We start from the raw sequence: 18,800 nt of genomic DNA, 5'->3' as shown, positions 1-18,800 counted from the left end.
AGAATTTTACTCCTTATCAGTTGCATTAGTCAACCTACGTTGTGTGGTTCTAGTGTTTTGCATGTCTTTTCTATGGTTGGCATATGATTCTCTCAACAGCTGTTCACCATAGCTATGGGTCACTGATATGGTTCTTGTGTTGTTCATAAGACATTCATGAAATTGGGCTGTGGTTCGTGTATCACTGATGTGGTCTACACATGTCTTAAAGAAATTTTTTTCTTTTCTTTTTTTTTCAAGAAGGGACTCATTTGGAATTCCTTACTCTACAAAGTTTGGGGTTTTCTGAAGGTTTGCAACATTGAAGAGAATAACCCTGTCATATTAGCAGAGGAGAAACTACAGTCTTTGATGGCAGGTTGACAAGGGTACTCTGTCCCTGGAGTGATTTTATTATCTGACTACTGTATTCTGCCAAAGACACTGAGACCACCTACCTGCACGTTGAAAAACACAGCTGAGATCTGTCTTTGTGACCCAGACAGATGCCCTCTCAACTTCTCTCTGTTCTGAGGGAAAACATTGCAGCCCAGGCCAGATGAAAACAAGCACTTTTCCCCCTATTTTTTCTGTGGGAAAGATGAGTTGAAACCAAAGTTAATATATTTGAAAAATCTGGGGGAAAAACAGAACAGATTTTTAAAAAGCTGTTTCTTTACCCATCGGTATGCTATTTGCAGGAGTCTTACAAAGGAAACTTCTGTTGGAGTGGAAAACACTGAGAGAAACCCATGTTATGTGAGACTTTAATTCCCTGGAGCTGGGAAAATGAAAGAATCAGGTCCCTATATTCTTGGACTGTTGTCATTAGTTACCAAGAATGTTTATTCAATTGGTTTTAACCATTTCATTAGGAATTCCTTTCATCTGCTAGATATAGTTAACACAAGACAGGTGAAGCTAATTTTATAAAGCAGTATTGTTATATTATATGCAACAGATTTCTGAGTACAGATAGGAAGAAGAATTGATTTTTATCTGCTCATTTTTTGAAAAGATTTTTTTTTCACCAACTGTACATCTGTACTATTATTACAACAATGCTATCTGGCTACAATCTCAGTGAATCAATGTGATTTATGTCATAATGCCTTCTTCTTGGAAGGGTACATTTGGCACAAGATAACTGATTTTAAGCAATAAACTTACAGACTCTGGGCCAATCTTGTGAAACCATTGGCTAGTGCAAAGCTAAATCACTTAATATAATTCCCACCTAGAGCCTCATCCATTTTTTTAAATCACTAAACTACTGGCAAATTCATTTTAACAAGATCAAAATAAAAACTGCTAGGATATTCGGTATTTTGCATGATGGACCTCTCCTTTCCACCAAAAGAACAGGTTAGTTTCTATGAGATTAAACAAAATGGTTTAAAAGAGTAAACTTTTTTTTTTTTTTTTTTTTTTTTTTTTTTTTTTTTTTTTTTTTGAGACGGAGTCTCGCTCTGTCGCCCAGGCTGGAGTGCAGTGGTGCGATCTCTGCTCACTGCAAGCTCCGCCTCCCGGGTTTACGCCGTTCTCCTGCCTCAGCCTCCCGAGTAGCTGGACCACAGCAGCCCACCACCGCGCCCGGCTAATTTTTTGTATTTTTAGTAGAGACGGGGTTTCACCGTGTTAGCCAGGATGGTCTCGATCTCCTGACCTTGTGATCAGCCCACCTCAGCCTCCTAAAGTGCTGGGATTACAGGCGTGAGCCACCGCGCCCGGCCAAAAGAGTAAATTTTTAATCAGTGTTTTTCTAGCTTGTGGCATATGACTCACGTTAAGAAACATATTTTACATCAGATTCCACATATGTAATCTGAAACAAATTTTTTCAGGAAATAATACACATGCTTATACTTATGTGGTACTCTTGAATATGTTCTAGTCTATTCTACTGTATTAATGTAAATTATTTCATAATTATTACTACCTATTTTTGTATCATGACTAGTTTGAAATATATGGCTTTAGATAACATTCACTCTGGAGATGAAAGCCTGGCACAAAATAAAATTGTGCCTAAACTGATTAGTAATAAGTCAATTCCTATTGAGTACAAAGCCAAACACTTTTTAAATGTATTCATTAGCCTGCAAATCTCCATAAAAACCAGACAAGTATTTTATAAATGAAGGGCATAGTAGAGCAAATATCATGGCAAAGCTTTCATAAATAGAGGCAGAGCTTGATAGGCACCCAGAACTACTCATGCTTGAACCACGAAATTAACACCTAGGCAGAAGCCTGGGTCTTGGGTCATCTTCTAGACCCGGGAGTATTTAATTGACCTTAGACTTTCCAGGTTACAGAGGATATTTAGAAACTCTTACTTGGTTCTGAGAAAATTTCCATATCTCTAGAATATTTGTGGCCTCCTGAATCCTCCTTCAAATTGCTTATGTCCTTCAGTGGGCAAAGAGCTAGACCCCCAGTCCACCGGGTGGAGTCTGCACATCAAGGGAGGGCATGGGAGAATTCTTTCCCTGAGACTGGCCTTTGCATAAAAGTTAGCTCGTTTTAAGGTCTAGGGGACTAAGTCTACTGGATAACTTATTCTAGAATTATTAGAAGGGAAAATCCGACTGTGATAGAGACATATGACCAAACCTGGGGTCAAGGAGGTGTGTGATATCATAGCTTGGAGTCTTTTTTTTTTCAGTGACTGGAGTGATCCTGGCACCAAACTAGCTCCAGATACTTAAAGAGAGATTCACAGATGCAGTTATCCTATGTAAAGGGGCTCAAGTTTGTTTGACCACTGGCCTCTGTAATGGATTTGGAACTGTTAATACCAATTCTTCAACAATAGTCTTTTTACACCTATTAACAGACGAGGCAGCAATAAATAACTCAAATTTGTTAAGGAGCAACGTTATTATGATGTCCCAGAGTTCAGTAAAGCAAGACCGTATTCTCATAGACTGCCTGACTAATGTGTTCTGAACACGACAGACTAATTGACGAGCAAGAAATTCATTGGTTCACGCAGTGGTCAAAATGATTAGGTAATTTAACAGAAATAACTAATAAATTGCTTGATTATTTAACATGATTCTGAGTTGTCAACCAAAACAGCAAAGCCTTTTGTTTGTTTGTTTTAGGGACTGAATCTTGCCCTGTCATCCAGGCTGGAGTGAAGTGGCATGGTCATAGCTCACTGCAGCCTTCAACTCCTGGGCTCAAGTAATCCTCCCACCTCAGCCTCCTGAGTAGGTACGACTACAGGTATGCACACAACCACATCCGATTAATTTTTAAATTTTTCATAGAGACAGAGTCTCACTATGTTGCCCAGGCTGGTCCCAAACTTCTGACCTAAAGCAATCCTCCCACATCCGTCTCCCGAAGCACTAAAAGCAGCAAATCTAAATAAAGACCATAGACACTGATAAAAGGACAAATAAGAGCACAGTGCAGGCCTAGCTGTGGGGCCAGAAACTGAGATGTGGAGCTCTGATAGGCAGGCAGTTACTACAGTTTCTTTCATTCATTTCTTATTTGGGGCTGGGAAAATAAAACAAAATAATAAACCTTTGATCTTAAGATTTTTTTTCAAAATCGTGTTCTTTGGAGTGCCTAAAAAGAATTTTAAATAATTTAATATCATGACTGTTCTATGTTTATCTTTGGAAAAAAGTAAGTATTCAAACTGCTAAATTTCAGGACCATGGTTTTGTGATAGAACTATGCTCACATATGGTCTGTGCTCTTGCCTTCCTAGAATGCAAACTCTATGAGGAAAGGATTTTTGTCTGTCTTTTCTTGATGCCATATCCTCAGTGACAGGGCAGTTTCCTAGGAGGATTTACCAGCTACTTGTAAATTCCAAATGGCTACTTTTTTAGTAAAGTTTTTAAAATCATTGAAAAGTTTTACAAGTCTGTTAAAGTTTTTGAATCATACCTTTTAAAAAACACATAATTCTCTTAGGTGATATTTATTTTCTTTGTTTGCTTAACAAATACCTGAGCTAATATCTACAAATGAGCTGAATACATATGCTGCATTATACTCTTTCAAATATTTAAAGAAATTAAGATAATCAAACTCTGTACTTAAAGATGCTTAAATATTCTTTGCAACTTTAGAAACCAGGGGTCTGTTTTTTGAGAAAGTCTTATAATGAATTTGTATTTTTGGTGTAATTAGCAAAAGTTATTATTGAACAGTAATTCTTGCAGTGGTTGTAAATCATTTTAAAAATAGCTGGTGATGAATTAATATAAGGTACCCAATCCAAGTGACTAAACTATTCCCTGAAGGAAAAATGCTCATCTCTGAGAGATATTTTCCTAAATTGGACCTTGGTAACAGTGCTGGTCTTATACAAAGGATTTTTAATTACTGAAGTCATTGATCAAGTAGAAACACGTCTGTGTATTTATTGTGGAGATGGAATATTTTTGACCTACCCAGGAAAACAACATTCTATACCAAAATTATTCTTAGAGATATAAACTGACCATGTCATTTGTTTGCATTTAAAGTTGTAAATGCAGATCCCTAGAAAAATCCTAACAAAAACCTGTTTATACTAACCACATAACTACAATAAAAGATTCTTATGAAGGCCTATGAAACAATTTCTCTTCTAATTGATACATATCTGCATATCCTACATACACTTGATCTAGAGGTCTTATAGATCTTAATAGATGCACACAGACTTTTAGATTCTGTTCAACTCACTTGCAAAATAAGTTAGAGATTTCTTCTGACCCCTGAAATCATTGCTAACTTATGAAAACAGTTGCTTTAATAGCAAATTCTGTAACAAAAATGTCTTTAAGGTGTGTTTAAGTCAACACTGACTTACATTTCAAAAAAACTGTGTATGTGTGCTATAAATAGATTTATAGGCTATTTATGTGTGTGTATATATGTATGTGTAAGCTACAGTTTTATGTTAATTTATATATGTATGTGCATATATGTACATATGCTATAAATAAATATATGCTATTTATATGTACGTATGTGTATGTGTGTGCATACTGTAAAATTAGCTCTGGCTTTAGTAAATTATATATCTTTTCATTTCAGCAAAAGTGATGAATACAATCTTTGAGTGAACGAATGGAATACATCGGAGATGAGTTGAAAATCTGTCGGGTCAGGTGGTTAATATGCTGATTTGTATATATAATTATGTGTGTGTGGCATAATTTTATAAATACATTTACATGACAGGGCAATCATTGCTTTTCCTTATACACTATGCTATGCTGCTGAACAAACTTCAGCCGAGACATTTTGTTCTGTAAATTTGGTTCTGCTGTTCCTATTGTGATATCACCAGTAAGTTGCAAAACACTTTTCTCCTATCTCCTAACTACCGCTAAGGGACTTAATATAGGAAAATCTGAAAAACACACTTAGGATATTGGGGGCTAAATGCTACAAAATACTGCAATTGAAAAAGTCATATCATGTGTATTCCCTGTTGTGTCAGTGTTTCTAAACCTACATTTCTTTCTACCAGGCACTGTATTTTAACTTAGAAAACAGATCTGATAATTGACACAGTACGGCTTAGAGACCAGAAGATCCAATTATTTACTAAAGGGTGTGTGGTCTGGAAAACCCGCAGATTCCTTTCCCTGTTATGTCATTCAGTAAAATGGTCAGTAATAGCTCTTTAATGTCAACTCATAAGAGGTTCTTTGTGCTGATGACCACACTAAATAGAGCAAAACCAAAAGATTTCTCTTTATAATCATAATCAAACTCCAATCTCATCTTTTTTGTGAGGTTTTCCCTCAATTGCCCTTGATCTACCTCTTCACCCAGATCTGCTGTTGATATGTGCTATGCAATTTTGGTACTCTGCTATGCAATTATGTTCCCCAATTCACAAAAGGCATGCACTATCTTCATGTCTGCCAGCTCTCAGTGAGCAATAACTGCCTTTCATTTTTCTCATGTCCTTCAAGATACCAAGTTTAAGTCTTAGAACACACCAGGCCATAAAAGAAATATTTGCTTTTGGCTTTTAGCTGGAAAACATGACCTCAAAAGATAGGATCATATGGTTATAATAATGGCACTTATATTGCTGAAACTTAATAATGTACTTTTCTTTCTCTCAATTTAAAGTATCTTCTCATTGGTCTCACAATAAGCATCCATCAATAATGAATTTCTCACTGTAAGTTTTGACAGGTCACTTGGACCTATTGCGCTTTCAAAGAACTGTTTTTAAAAGGATTCAGGAATGGCAAGCAAATTTATGGAAATATTCAAGAAATTTCACATAGTTAGCATTTTTTGAGCGGTTACGAATCATTGGGTCACAAGCAAGGTATGTTTTGTATATACAAAGAGGAGTTGGATTGATTAAACTCTAAGATCTTTCCCAGCTTGTAACATTATGACACCTTCTCTTATTGAACAGCAAGGACAAATCTCAGACGCCACTAATGAGTAACTTTTGATTAAATATATTTGTATATTTGTATGTATATGTAGGTCTATAAAAGCCATGCTTAACAGCAAGGTGACATTTTAAATGCCAACTTTCCGTTTTTTTCCTGAGCCAGTCAACAACAGCACAGGCAGAGGAAGGGTCCAGGCTGTCCTCATTTTTTCATTGATGAAGGACTGTCTGAAAAACAGTGTTTACAAAAACATTCCTATGCTGATTGTCTGCATCCCCCGCAGGGTTCAAGTGAGGGGTCTAAGAATTTGGGGAGGGCAAAGGCAGTGATAGGTGAATAAATCCTTTCTCACCATTCTAGAGCTCATCCTCAATAAGGCCACTCTTCCGTGGGAGGTAGAAAGGAATCTGATGGTGCCTGTTTGTTTTGGCAGCCTGTTCCCTGAAGATGCACACATCCAGAGAATGCCAGAGAGCCGTTTTTCCAGGCCAATGCTAACTTCTGTTTCCATAACACTGTGGGAAGCTGAAAACGCAAGCCACGCAGGCTTGTCCCCAGTCTGTGAATAAACAGCATCCTGCTTCCGGAGACACCGTCCCTAAATCACCTTTCATTCATTGAAGATCCATTTTAAAAATTAGGAAAATAAAATGCCAAAGAAATCGGTCTTGAAGAAAAATCCCAATGATCCAGGTTATCAAGGAGATAAGGATTTTCTTAGTCTTTGTTATCATCAACATTCACAAAAGCAGAGGCAGCAGATGACAACAGAGCATCCAGATAACTTCAGTCTCTCTATTAGACAGTTTGCAACCTTCAGAGTATTGATTATCTCTGTCCCTGATATTTATGAACTTGCTGCTCTGAAAGCCCAAGTTCAAATGCCCCCCCCAAATTAGTTACCTACCCATCAATGAGCATAGTTATGTTTTAGTGACAAAATCTCATGGTTTAAAATTCTTTACAAATTACTTGCGCAAATCCCTCGTTTCTCAGAACATAAGGGATAACAATAGTCTAAATTCAGAAAAGGCATGAAGCAAAGAAGTTGAGGATGTCTACATCACAGTGTATATGAGTATTAGCAAAGTCCTTTATATGAAATGTACAGCTGCCTACAAATCATAAGCACAATAGCTCATGAAACAACAGTTCTAGAAAATAATGTTAACAATCCAGCATTAATTGCTTCCACCTATTTCTTTATTTCATTTTTTCTTGGAATACTCTGATTTTTTTTCTTTTATCATTGCTATTGCTACTTGATTAGGAATGCACATTACTTGTGTTCACTGTCTTCTTACTTAAACCATTGATAGAAATTTCTGGCACTTTATTAGCAGTCTCTTTCAAACTTTTTGCAGACTTCTGTTAGTTTCAGATTAGTAAGCAGCTACAGGTCTTTGAGTAGGGCTTTCTAACCTTTCACAGAGAGTGTATTAGCCACAGAAGTCTTTTTTTTCTCAATAGAGTATAGAAATAAAAATGATAAGAGCCAGGCTTTTGTCAGCATTAAATGCCATGCCAGGCACTATACTATTTTATGTACATTTGATAATTTAACCTGCAAAACATACTTATAAAACAGGTACCAGAATTATTCTCAGTTTAAATTAGGTATAAGGGTTAAGTGACTTACCCCTGCATAAAAGGAATACATGTAAGAGATGAGATATATTGATATATAGGTATAGAAAGATTAGTGAAAAATTATACTTATTCGTGATGTCACATTTAACATTTTCATTTAAAAAAAAATGAAACACAAGTATTGATTATGGCAGTATGGTGGACCAGACTTTCTGATCAACTTCCTGCTGTAAAAAATTATTAACAAAATGTTGGGTAAGACAAATGTATCAGTAATTTGGCTATAAATTAAAGGATAATTAGAGGTCAAAACATAGATAAAATATAAACTAGAGGAGTAAGCTGAATGCTGCTTTTATCTTGAAGGTATTCACTAAAAATCTGGTGGTTTTGAACTTAAATTTATGGCTTCATGTGGGCAGAGGACAGGAGATAAAACCCAGGTCTTATTCAAATTAAAGACCAGAATGTACTCTCCCACTCTACACAAAAATAGAATCCCAAAGCTTATGTCTTCAGTGGAAGGCTGAACTAGAAATAAGACCATTTAAATTTACTCTGGGGACTGCACAGAAAAACACCTGTCCAAACTTTCATGCTAGGTAGAGAGACAGAACATTTTCCCTGAAAGTTTGTTGTCACAAGTTGCAGTTTACACGGTTTTGCAAACCACTTTTACACCAACTAGGCAGTTTTGGGAATCCTCAAGTTAAAACTATAAAATGGGACCAGGTTGGCAATGTCACTAGGCACCCAGCAAAAGAAAATCCAAACTTTCTCTGGATGAACTCTTGAAACTCAGACTCCAATTAATTCCTTCACCTAATGCTCCAAGAAATATGAATAAAAAATAATAAAATACAGAAGGACACAAACCGTAATGTGTGTGAACCAGCCACAGTGATAGACAGCAGACCCATGCTGGTAAAAATTACAGACTATAATACAAAATAATGTGCTTCATGTTCCAAAAGTGATTTTAAAAAAGTAATGCAAAATATGATCCAAGACCCAAGATAGTATAAAATAACTGTGAGGCACAATTTCCAAAAATAAAAATTAAACTTCTAGAAAAACACCAAGAATGGACATTAAACACTCAATATACAGTTTTAACATTGGTTTAATGGATTTTAAGAGAGACTTGAAAAAAATTCTGGAAACAAATACAGAAGGAAGAAGCAGAATATTTGAAAGAAAGTTTAAGAGTCATGGAAGATAAAGTGAGAAGGTCTAACACATACTAAATTCGAGTCATAGAATTAGTGGTGGAGGAGAAATATTTGATGGAATAATGGCTGATAATTTTTCAGAAATAAAGAATAACTCTGACCCGCAGTTGAAGAACTCAATTAGTCAAATGAATTCCAACAGGATAAACAAAAAGAAAACCTCATCTAAATATATCAGAGTAAAATTATGAAAAAACAAAAGCAATGAAAAGATTTTGATTCTAGTTAGAGACAATTGTGTGCATACACTTGCTGAATTGTAAGGTATGTAAATTATACCTCGATGAAACTTATTTCAAAAATCTAGCTACAGATAAAAGAAACGATATAAATGAATGTCGGTTAGATTGGAGCCAGCTTTAAAAATAGCAAAATTAAAAGTCAGAGTGTAACAAAATCCCCAATGTGCTGAGAAAAAAATAAATATTAGCAGAAAGTTACAAAAACTTCACAAATAATTCAAGGATAAAGACGAAAAAAATAAATTTTTAGACAAGCAAAATCTAAGACAACTTCCCACTAACAGAATACCTCCTTCACATTCAAAAGTCATAAGATGTAATTAAGGAAGAAAGACAATGATCGCAGATGTAAATATATAAGGAAAAATAATAATTAAAATGCAAGCAAATATATATGTAAATCTAAAAATAGTGATTTACCATAGAAAATGATAATAAATCTTTCTGGAGTTTAGAAAACATGATAAAAAACAGAAATATGATAAATTCAGGGCAAATATAAAATACAAAATAAGAAAGTGGAAATGAATCCAAACATATAAATAATAATAAAAACTACATGTTAAGTAAATGCTCCAATATAAATATTTTCAGATTGCATTAGAAACTAAATCCAGCTATATATAATAACCACAATGATAATATAAAGATAAAATATTAAAATTTATAAATATGGAAAATATATACTAGGAAAAACTAATTACAATAAAGCTGATAAAGCTACATCAACATCAAGCAATATGGACCTTGTGAATATTTACTGAATAAGGATAAAAGAATTCATTAATAAGGAAGAGATATTAATGCTAAACTTAATTTCACCTAATAATATAAACCAAAAAATGACAGAAGTACAAGGAGAAATAGATAAGATTTCCAAAATACCAGATTTTAATACACTCCTGTCAGCACTTGATAGTAAGAAATAAATCAGAAAGGATATATTTGAAGAACTCTATTAACGTAAATGGTGTCATGAAATCATACAAAATACTTCACAGAACAAATAGAGGATACTTATACTTTCAAAGCAAAATTTCTGAAAATTGACCCATATTGGGCTTTAAATCAAATTTTATAAACATCATAGGATTGATCTCAAAGTTATAGATAATATCTATACCCTAGACAACTCTTGCATTTGTGCATCACCACCATGAAACACATACAAGAATGTGCTGTTTTTAATACGAAAGACACTGAAAATAATCTTCAGTATTAACCAATCAATAACTTTGGTTTCACGAAATGAGTGATTACTGTGTAGCTGTGAAAATAAATAAATTTAGTTATATATCAATATACATATCTCAAGAATATAACTGTGAATGAAAAAACATTTCAGATGAATAGCTCAAGTATGATGCTGTTCATATAAAATTCAAAAGCATGCAAAACTTAGCCATATATTAGAAAAGGAGAAAAACCATACGGTAAGGTAGAACATTCGTTATCTGTTGTTGCATGACAAATTACCCCAAAACAGAGGAGTTAAGACAGAAATTACCACTCATTATCTCTCACAATTTCTGTGGGTCATGAATTTGCAGGAGGAAAGGAAGGACACTGTTCTATGATGTCAGGGGCCTCAGCTGGAAGATGGGCTGTGATGTGGAGTCATATGGAGGCTCCTTCACTCCCAGGTCTGGTGCTTCCTACTGGTCTCAGCCAGTAGGTTAGCAGAAGATTTCAGCCTGCACATGGCCTCTGCCTGTGGCCTGGCTTTTTCACAAATGAAGCCTGGGTTCCCAAGGCAAGCATCCTGAGAGAAAGAGTCAAGCAGAAGCTACCTCCTTTTCATGACCTAGCCTCAGTAGCCACATAGCGTCATTTCCCCATACTACACTGATTGGGGCTATCACAAACCCCTGCCCAGATTTAAGTAACAGCAGCCATAAATGCAGCTCAGTAGTTAACTTCTGCTTGAAGAGGAAAGGACATAGCATTCTGGAAGGGCTCTCAAAAGTCTTCTTAGGTAATGGATAATGTTCTATTTATAAACTGGGAGACAGAAATCCTGTGAGTGTCCTCCCTGCATTTCTTCTCAAACCTTTCAAAACTCATCTTGCCATCTCCATTCCCTGCCCAAACCCTCCAAGGAAGCACCATTGCTGTACAATTAAAGCTCATCAATCTTATCTTTCACTTTCTATCTTACATCTGAGTCCTATTACTGTGTATGAAAATTTCAAATTGTAAAAAAAAAAAGTAAGCTCATATCAATTATGATTAGATGTTGATGACCCCAGAGTTGTTCCATTTCATATTGATTTACATAAATCCTTGGCCTTTTGTGTCTGCAACCTATATTTGTGTATTGGCTTTGTTCTTGTCATTGTGGCTGCTCTGCTTCATGGTACTTCTCTGTCTATTCCTTGAGAGTGGGGCCATAAGAATAGTCCCTGCAATGATGCTGATTCTTCAGGCCTTTTCTGCTTTGCACATTTGAAAAGCTGTAAACAACTGTTCGGGCTCTGGGTTTATTGAAAACACTAACCTTTTTTTTTTTGAGATGGAGTCTCGCTCTGTTGCCAGGCCAGAGTGCGATGGTGTGATCTCCACTCACTGCAATCTCTGCCTCCTGGGTTCAAGCGATTCTCCTGCCTCAGCCTCCCGAGTACCTGGGACTACGGGCACTCACCACTGCGCCCAGCTAACTTCTGTATTTTTGGTAGAGACAGGGTTGCACCATATTGGCCAGGATGATCTTAATCTCTTGACCTCGTGATCCGCCCACCTTGACCTCCCAAAGTGCTGGGATTACAGGCGTGAGCCTGTACCCGACCAACATTGACTTCTAATTTGTAAAATTCTTCAAATGGTGTTGGACATAGAAGCTTCTACTAAAATTTTTTAAGGTGTTTACTTCTCTAAATTATGTATGTGTTTTTTATCATTTCCCTGAAGAGCACTTTTTCTGGTTAGCACTGCTTGTGCTTGGCATTCCCCTTGGCTAAGAATATATTTCTGAACTGATTTTTCTGCCAAAACATATTCCTTATGTTCCAGTCTATCAACAAGTGTATGTTGTGCAATTTCTACATGCCAGGCACTGTGCTAGGCCCTTGGTATTCTGCAGTAAACAAGATTTCCATTCTTTCTACCACTATGAAGTGTATAGTCTAGTGATTATATAGGAAGCTTTGGTTCTGTCATATTAAAAATTTTGAAGATTGTTTGGTTATTGTTTTGAAAATGTATAAGAGGATTAATTCCCTTTACAACTTTCTACTTACATTTTTTAATGATAGTTTGGTTATCTGATCCATTTACAAATATAGAACAGAGCTTAATGAAAAAAGCACAGAAAGTAAAAGAAAAGTATCAAATAATAACACTAAGAAGTTAATAAATAGGTCAACATGGTTATGGGTTACCAGTTAGGCAACCATTTCTCCCCTGGCTGAACATTGCAGTCCCTGAGATGACTAAGTCAAACGGCAGTCATGCACTTCATGATTCCTGAATGTTGTCCATTTCAAATTGGAAGTTTTGGCTTTCTTTGTTTTTTAGAAAATTTTATTTTCTGCCAACAAAGAGTAAATATGATATTTGATAAGAATTTGTCACAGTTGATAACGTATTGATTGATACCTTTTGATGCCAAAAAGCTATAAGGTGAGCTGGCCATGAAATGTCTGGAGATATTCACAGCCACAAAGATGATAGAGTCCATGCTGCAAATATTTGCAGGAAGCACGTAACATATGCACATCATTTGTACAAACAAGTAAAATAACTTAAACAATTCTCACTTACTTGTGAATCTTCACTTCCCAGCTTCAAATAATGCTTGTCCTCTTACTTCTAAATACTTTTCCAAACAATGGAGAGAAACAGTGATATTCAGTAAGACTGATTTGTTGCAACAATCATATATATTAGCTCTTTATTTCTTTTCTGGGGTTGCTGCACAACAAGTGAAGTCTAGTAAATTTTGTCAAGAGAGAATGTTAGGCACAAATAACAGTAAAACAAAATATGAAAATCTGATAAATCATTACTTGACTGGTTTTTCTCTCCTAGAAAAACTAAACTCACAGAAAATTGATCTGAATTCAATATTTAAGCCATTTTTCTTATATAGATACTTTCCAAGTAACCTTGAAGCAATTTGGAAGATAATTCTCCCTCAGTTTTCCAAAGAGTTGTGTAGAAATGTTAGCCTTCTTAAACTGAGGTACATGCCAGGTTTTTCTAATTATCTATTTATTTTTACATGCTGTGTGTGTTTTGTGTGTGTGTGTGAATGTACAATATTTATTTATACATTCACAAGGCAGATCTGAGAGAGGAACATGGACAGTTGATTTTGCTTTTTCTACTCCTAAATCCTACCAAAACATCCTCCCTGTGCCCTATTCAAACACTGACAAATTACTTAATAACAAGAGCATATATTTGGGGTGTGTTTTTATAGTTACCACATCAGTGTCAGGAATAAGAAATATTATCAGGTGTGTGCCTTCCAAAAATACCACATTATCAAAAAAAATATTGTACCAAGTGGGTCAACCATTCATTAAAATCTGGGGTAACAGCAGTCACGAACTAATGTCAAGAAGAAGTGAGTCTGGCATAGCATGGAGAAAAACACAGTCTATAATAGGTCAAACACTGAAGTTTGGAGGAAGAGGAAATGACTTCCTCTTCACATTTTTGTTTTTTTTAGACAGAGTCTAACTCTGTCACCAGGCTGGAGTGCCATGGCACAATCTCGGCTCACTGCAAACTTCACCTCCTGTGTTCAAGTGATTCTCCTACCTCAGCCTCCCAAGTAGCTGGGATTGCAGATGCCCACCACCATGCCCAGCTAATTTTTGTATTTTTAGTAGAGACGGGGTTTCACCATGTTGGCCAGGGTGGTCTCCATCTCCTGACCTCATGATCCACCCCTCTTGGCCTCCCAAAAGTGCTGGGATTACAGGCATGAGCCACCGCGCCCAACCCAAGTTTTTTTGTTTGTTTGTTTTGTTTTGTTTTGTTTTAATCTTTAAGCATTCTTTCATTTAACAAATGTTTATTAAGTGTCTACTACATTAAAGACACTGTTCTGGGCATTAGGGATGTAAGAGTAACAAACAAGCCACTGTCTACATGGATCTTCCTTCCTAGTAAGAGAGACAGAAAATAGAGAGACAATAGAACATCAGTTAGTGTTATGCTGCAATTACACATGACCCATCTTAAGTTTAAAGTCTATCCACATCATTGTCACACACATCAACATAGCATTGGCATGACCTTCAAATGGTGTTTACTCAACACTCATAGGAATAACTACTAGGCCACATGACATATAAAACAAGTTAAAAGATAGTATCTCTGTATTCTTGAGGCTATCTCATGCAGAGGTCATTGGCTTAAGTCAACAAAGGAACATCTCATTTTTACATAAAGTTAATTTACAGTCAACAATAGGTCTTATAGAATATGGGGCTATAATTATTAAAGAGTTAGAAAGTGATACATAGGTTTCTTGTTTCAGTCCATGAGTCATAAGCTGACTTATTTGAATTTTCATTAACAAAGGAACAGACTTATTCAACTCAGGAAGTTGTCATAGATGTTTCTCCCTTATTCAATTACTCTGAGAACTCTTAGTTAATCCAGTGGTTGACATGAACAAGACAGACTCCTTGCTGCAATTAACGCATAATCCCCAGCAGACACTTGTTCTCATCTATGCTGTCTTGCTTGAGAGGAAAGTTCCAGGACAGGGGCAGGGTACGATGATAGCCTACAGCAGAAAACAACATAGTTGGGTCTCATGTGCACTGAACCTGGGAACTGGAACCTAAACCTTCTACGCTTAGTGTTTCACATTATGACATCTCAATTCAGATGATAACAATTGGTAGACTTCTTATTTAAAATCCCTGAGAAATAATAAAATTAGCACACAATATGTCTCCATTTGGGCAGAGTCTTTTGCATCAGATGATTTTATAGGGTGATGGTCAGACTATAGATTACTCTTCTTTTGGTCAGGCATCAATGCATGAGCCAATCAAATTTAGCAGTGTGTCTTGCAGTTCAGGCTGCTTCCACTAAATGCTCTGAGTTGGGGAGATTCTCAGGATGAGGTAGTGAGCAGGAGAGGAAATGAAAATCGTGAGTATCCCTATTAAATGGAATGTTACTTGGAATCAACCACAGAATAATCTGCTGCATTATCAGATTAATTAAATATATTACATTGGAACACAGGGTCCCAAGGCATTGGGAAGGAGAGCAGGTGAGATTAGTTGAAGGGAAAGAGAGTAGAGGAGACGGGGGTATCCAGACAGTGCATGTTTGGGTGCCATGGAAATGAGTGAAAGAGAGTAAAAGAGACAGGGGTACCCAGGCAACGCATGTTTGGGTGCTACGGAAATGAGTGACTCTGGGCATATGAAGGTAACAGTAAGAAGACTCAGGCTCCTGTAAGAGGAGGGAGGGGCCTAATGTGGTGGAGTATAGTTATCAAAGTGGGATGACATTTCAAAATGACATTTTCCTCTTAATTTTGCTAGAGGCCAGCCCTCTTTTTCTAACACAAAATGGCAAATTTTGTTTTCATCTGAATGCTTAACAGTATAGATGCAGTCTTAATGTTCATGAATAATCTAGAAAGAAAAAGATGAAAGCACAAAATGCAGCCAGCAGAATCCTGAGGCTGAAGGAGTAAACAAGCGCTAATAGGAATGAACGAGCACATTTCCCCAAGCCACACAGTCCTTCCTGGTATACTCAAACTTGTCTTGAGTATGTCAACTGCTTGCCTCCCACAGGAAAGGGGTACAACGCCTACCAGCAAAACTACTTACCCTGCACTCTACAAGACCCCTCTTCTTTTCCTGTGGGTCCAGTTCAGTGCTCAAAAGCACAAGGAAAACCAAATGGTTTGGAAAGAAAAGTTGTTGACGTCTCTTTCCCCCAAAGGTCCTTCAAGCAGTACATGAACATACACAATCTGTGTTTACTTTCTTTTCAATATATTTTCGAAAATATTCTGTGATCCAAAATATGTGTTTTCAATCTTACTTGCCATTCCCTGGCCATGAGTGATGTATTTTATCCATATTCATAAGCATGCACAAATTTTCTATTCATAGCTCACTCTGCAATATCAATTCAGGCGGCAGGGGGGATTTCCTTGTGCGGCCCGCATACGGTGATGCCTTACCAGAGGCCTGGCTCTACATCAATGTTTGCATTCCTTCAGTGGTTCAGGTTAAATGTAAAGGAATGAGGTGCTTGGGTCTTCCTGCAAAAAATTAACTGCATTTACATGTCGGGGGAGGATAGGACAGTGTGTTCTTAAACTCTTGCTAGCTTCAGGAATGTCTAACCTGATTTCCTGTCATAAATATTTCATTACAAAAAAGACTTTAGAAATATGCCAGTTCAAACTCGGCACAGACCCTTCCCACCAGCTCTCTGCGGCAGCGGGAAACCAGCTCCACGGTGCCCGGTGCCGGGAGGTCACGGGCATCCCTACTGCCCTCCTCTTCGTTCTCAGTGTGAGGACAAGCCATGCCACCTGGGGGTTTCTTCTGGGTGGTAGAGGTAGAATTGTGGGTGGCAGCCCAGTGTGTGTGCAGAGCTTGGAGAAGAGGCATGTTTTCTAAAGGGCAACTTCAAAGCTGTCTCACGGAGGAAGTCTCTGTCCCCATGTCCACCCCTGCTCCATAGAACAGGCCTTTGATTTCAGGTAGGAATCTTGGTTGGATTTCCCTCCTTTGAGTGACTGCTGCCAGCCCCTTTTCTTTGCACTTTGATGAGGTGAAACTGGCTAATCACAGGTTCCTCCTGGAGCCCAAGTTTGAGGGATACCAGGCAGTGTGTGCCTGCGGGCTGATATCTGAGATGATATGGCCTTCGGAAGTGAGTGAAGCTGCCTCCTAGGTTGAAGTAGTGAGGCCAAGCCTTGTCACATTTCAGAGTTCTTCACTGAGTCACATCTTCCCACTTGGCATTGGTTCCCAGGACTGCTAAGTGAACTGAAACTGAAGCTATGAAAATATACACAGGAGAAAGAGAGTGTGAGGAAGGGCATGTGCTGTTTCTCTGGGGTCCAAAGTCATAACTCTCCCTGGTCTCTTGTTTGTGCTTTTCCTCATTTGGCCATCCTGCCTCACATAAGATATGCTCCTGCTTCCTTTGATTTGCTGTTCCTGGGAAAGCAGTGTAAACTTTGGGGGAGGAAGCAAAGAGATGTGTTTAAATCCACTAGGAAGCAGCTACAGAGCACTCCTTCTTTCTGACAGTTGATATTCTTCTGACGGGAAATAGCAAAATGTGGGTGTTTTTATCGTATACTTCTCAGATGCAGTTCTCAGATTTCCCACAAGAGGAACTCAGGAAGATCCTGTTTTTACTATTAAACTTGGGTTCATTCATGTAGAGGTGTTGCAATGGCTGTTTTGAGTGCTTTTAAGCTGACTGGCATAAAGTTAATAACATTGACCAAGGCCAGCTGTGTCAACAGAGCTCAAGAAATTATTGAATGGCTAATTCCTTGATGATATTTTATAATTCTTATATAATGATGGGTCAGTAATGATCATAATCAACAGGTAAGTGAAATGCTGATCTACATTTTGTATATACTGAAGACAACTTCATTAAAAGCCCTCATATTACTAACTTGAGTGTGTGTCTCTTTCCAGAACAGGCTTCCATTTTGCAACAGCCACCAGTGTGTACTCAGTCATGCATCTATGAAAGGATCAATGTGCAGCTACATTTTTCTGGGAACTGTGTGATATACAGAGGATACAAGGAGGGAAGGCATGACTTTCTCCCTTAGCAGATAATATGGATGCAGAAACCAACAGCTATGACACAATTCTATAAATCTAATTCTGGAAATGTGTTTATGGTGCAATAAGAGTAAGAGGTATATATCTAAGTAAGATTGGGAAGTGGGTGTCAGGAGTAATTTCTTTTTAGAATAGAATGGTAGTTGAGTCCTGAATGATGAAAAAGATTTATCAGGCCTGGATGGAGTAGAGAATGTGGTGGGCTGTTCACACTCACCACCATGGGATATGCAAAAGCATGAATGTAGGAGTGGGAATTTGAAGAATCCATAGTTTGCTAAGATTGGAATATTGTACATACTTTGGGGATACCAGGAGGTAAGTGGAAGAATTAGGTTAGGGGAGTTGTTCATGAAACTTTGATGCCACTCTGTAGAATTTGTGATCCATGAATTTGTGTCACCTTCCTGGGGAAGCCAACCCAACATTTTATCAGGAGAATGATGCACAGTTTTTATCTTAGAAAGATCATTTGGGCAGCAACATTGAGGACCATTAAGAAGAGAAGAATATGAGCGAGAGGACCTCAGGGATGCTATTAAGTAGCTACAGAAACTGGGTTTC

This window comes from Macaca thibetana, chromosome 4, assembly GCF_024542745.1.
Source record: "Macaca thibetana thibetana isolate TM-01 chromosome 4, ASM2454274v1, whole genome shotgun sequence".
Lineage (NCBI taxonomy): Eukaryota > Metazoa > Chordata > Mammalia > Primates > Cercopithecidae > Macaca > Macaca thibetana.
The sequence above is the reverse complement of the archived record's forward strand: the minus strand, read 5'-3'. Positions refer to the sequence as shown.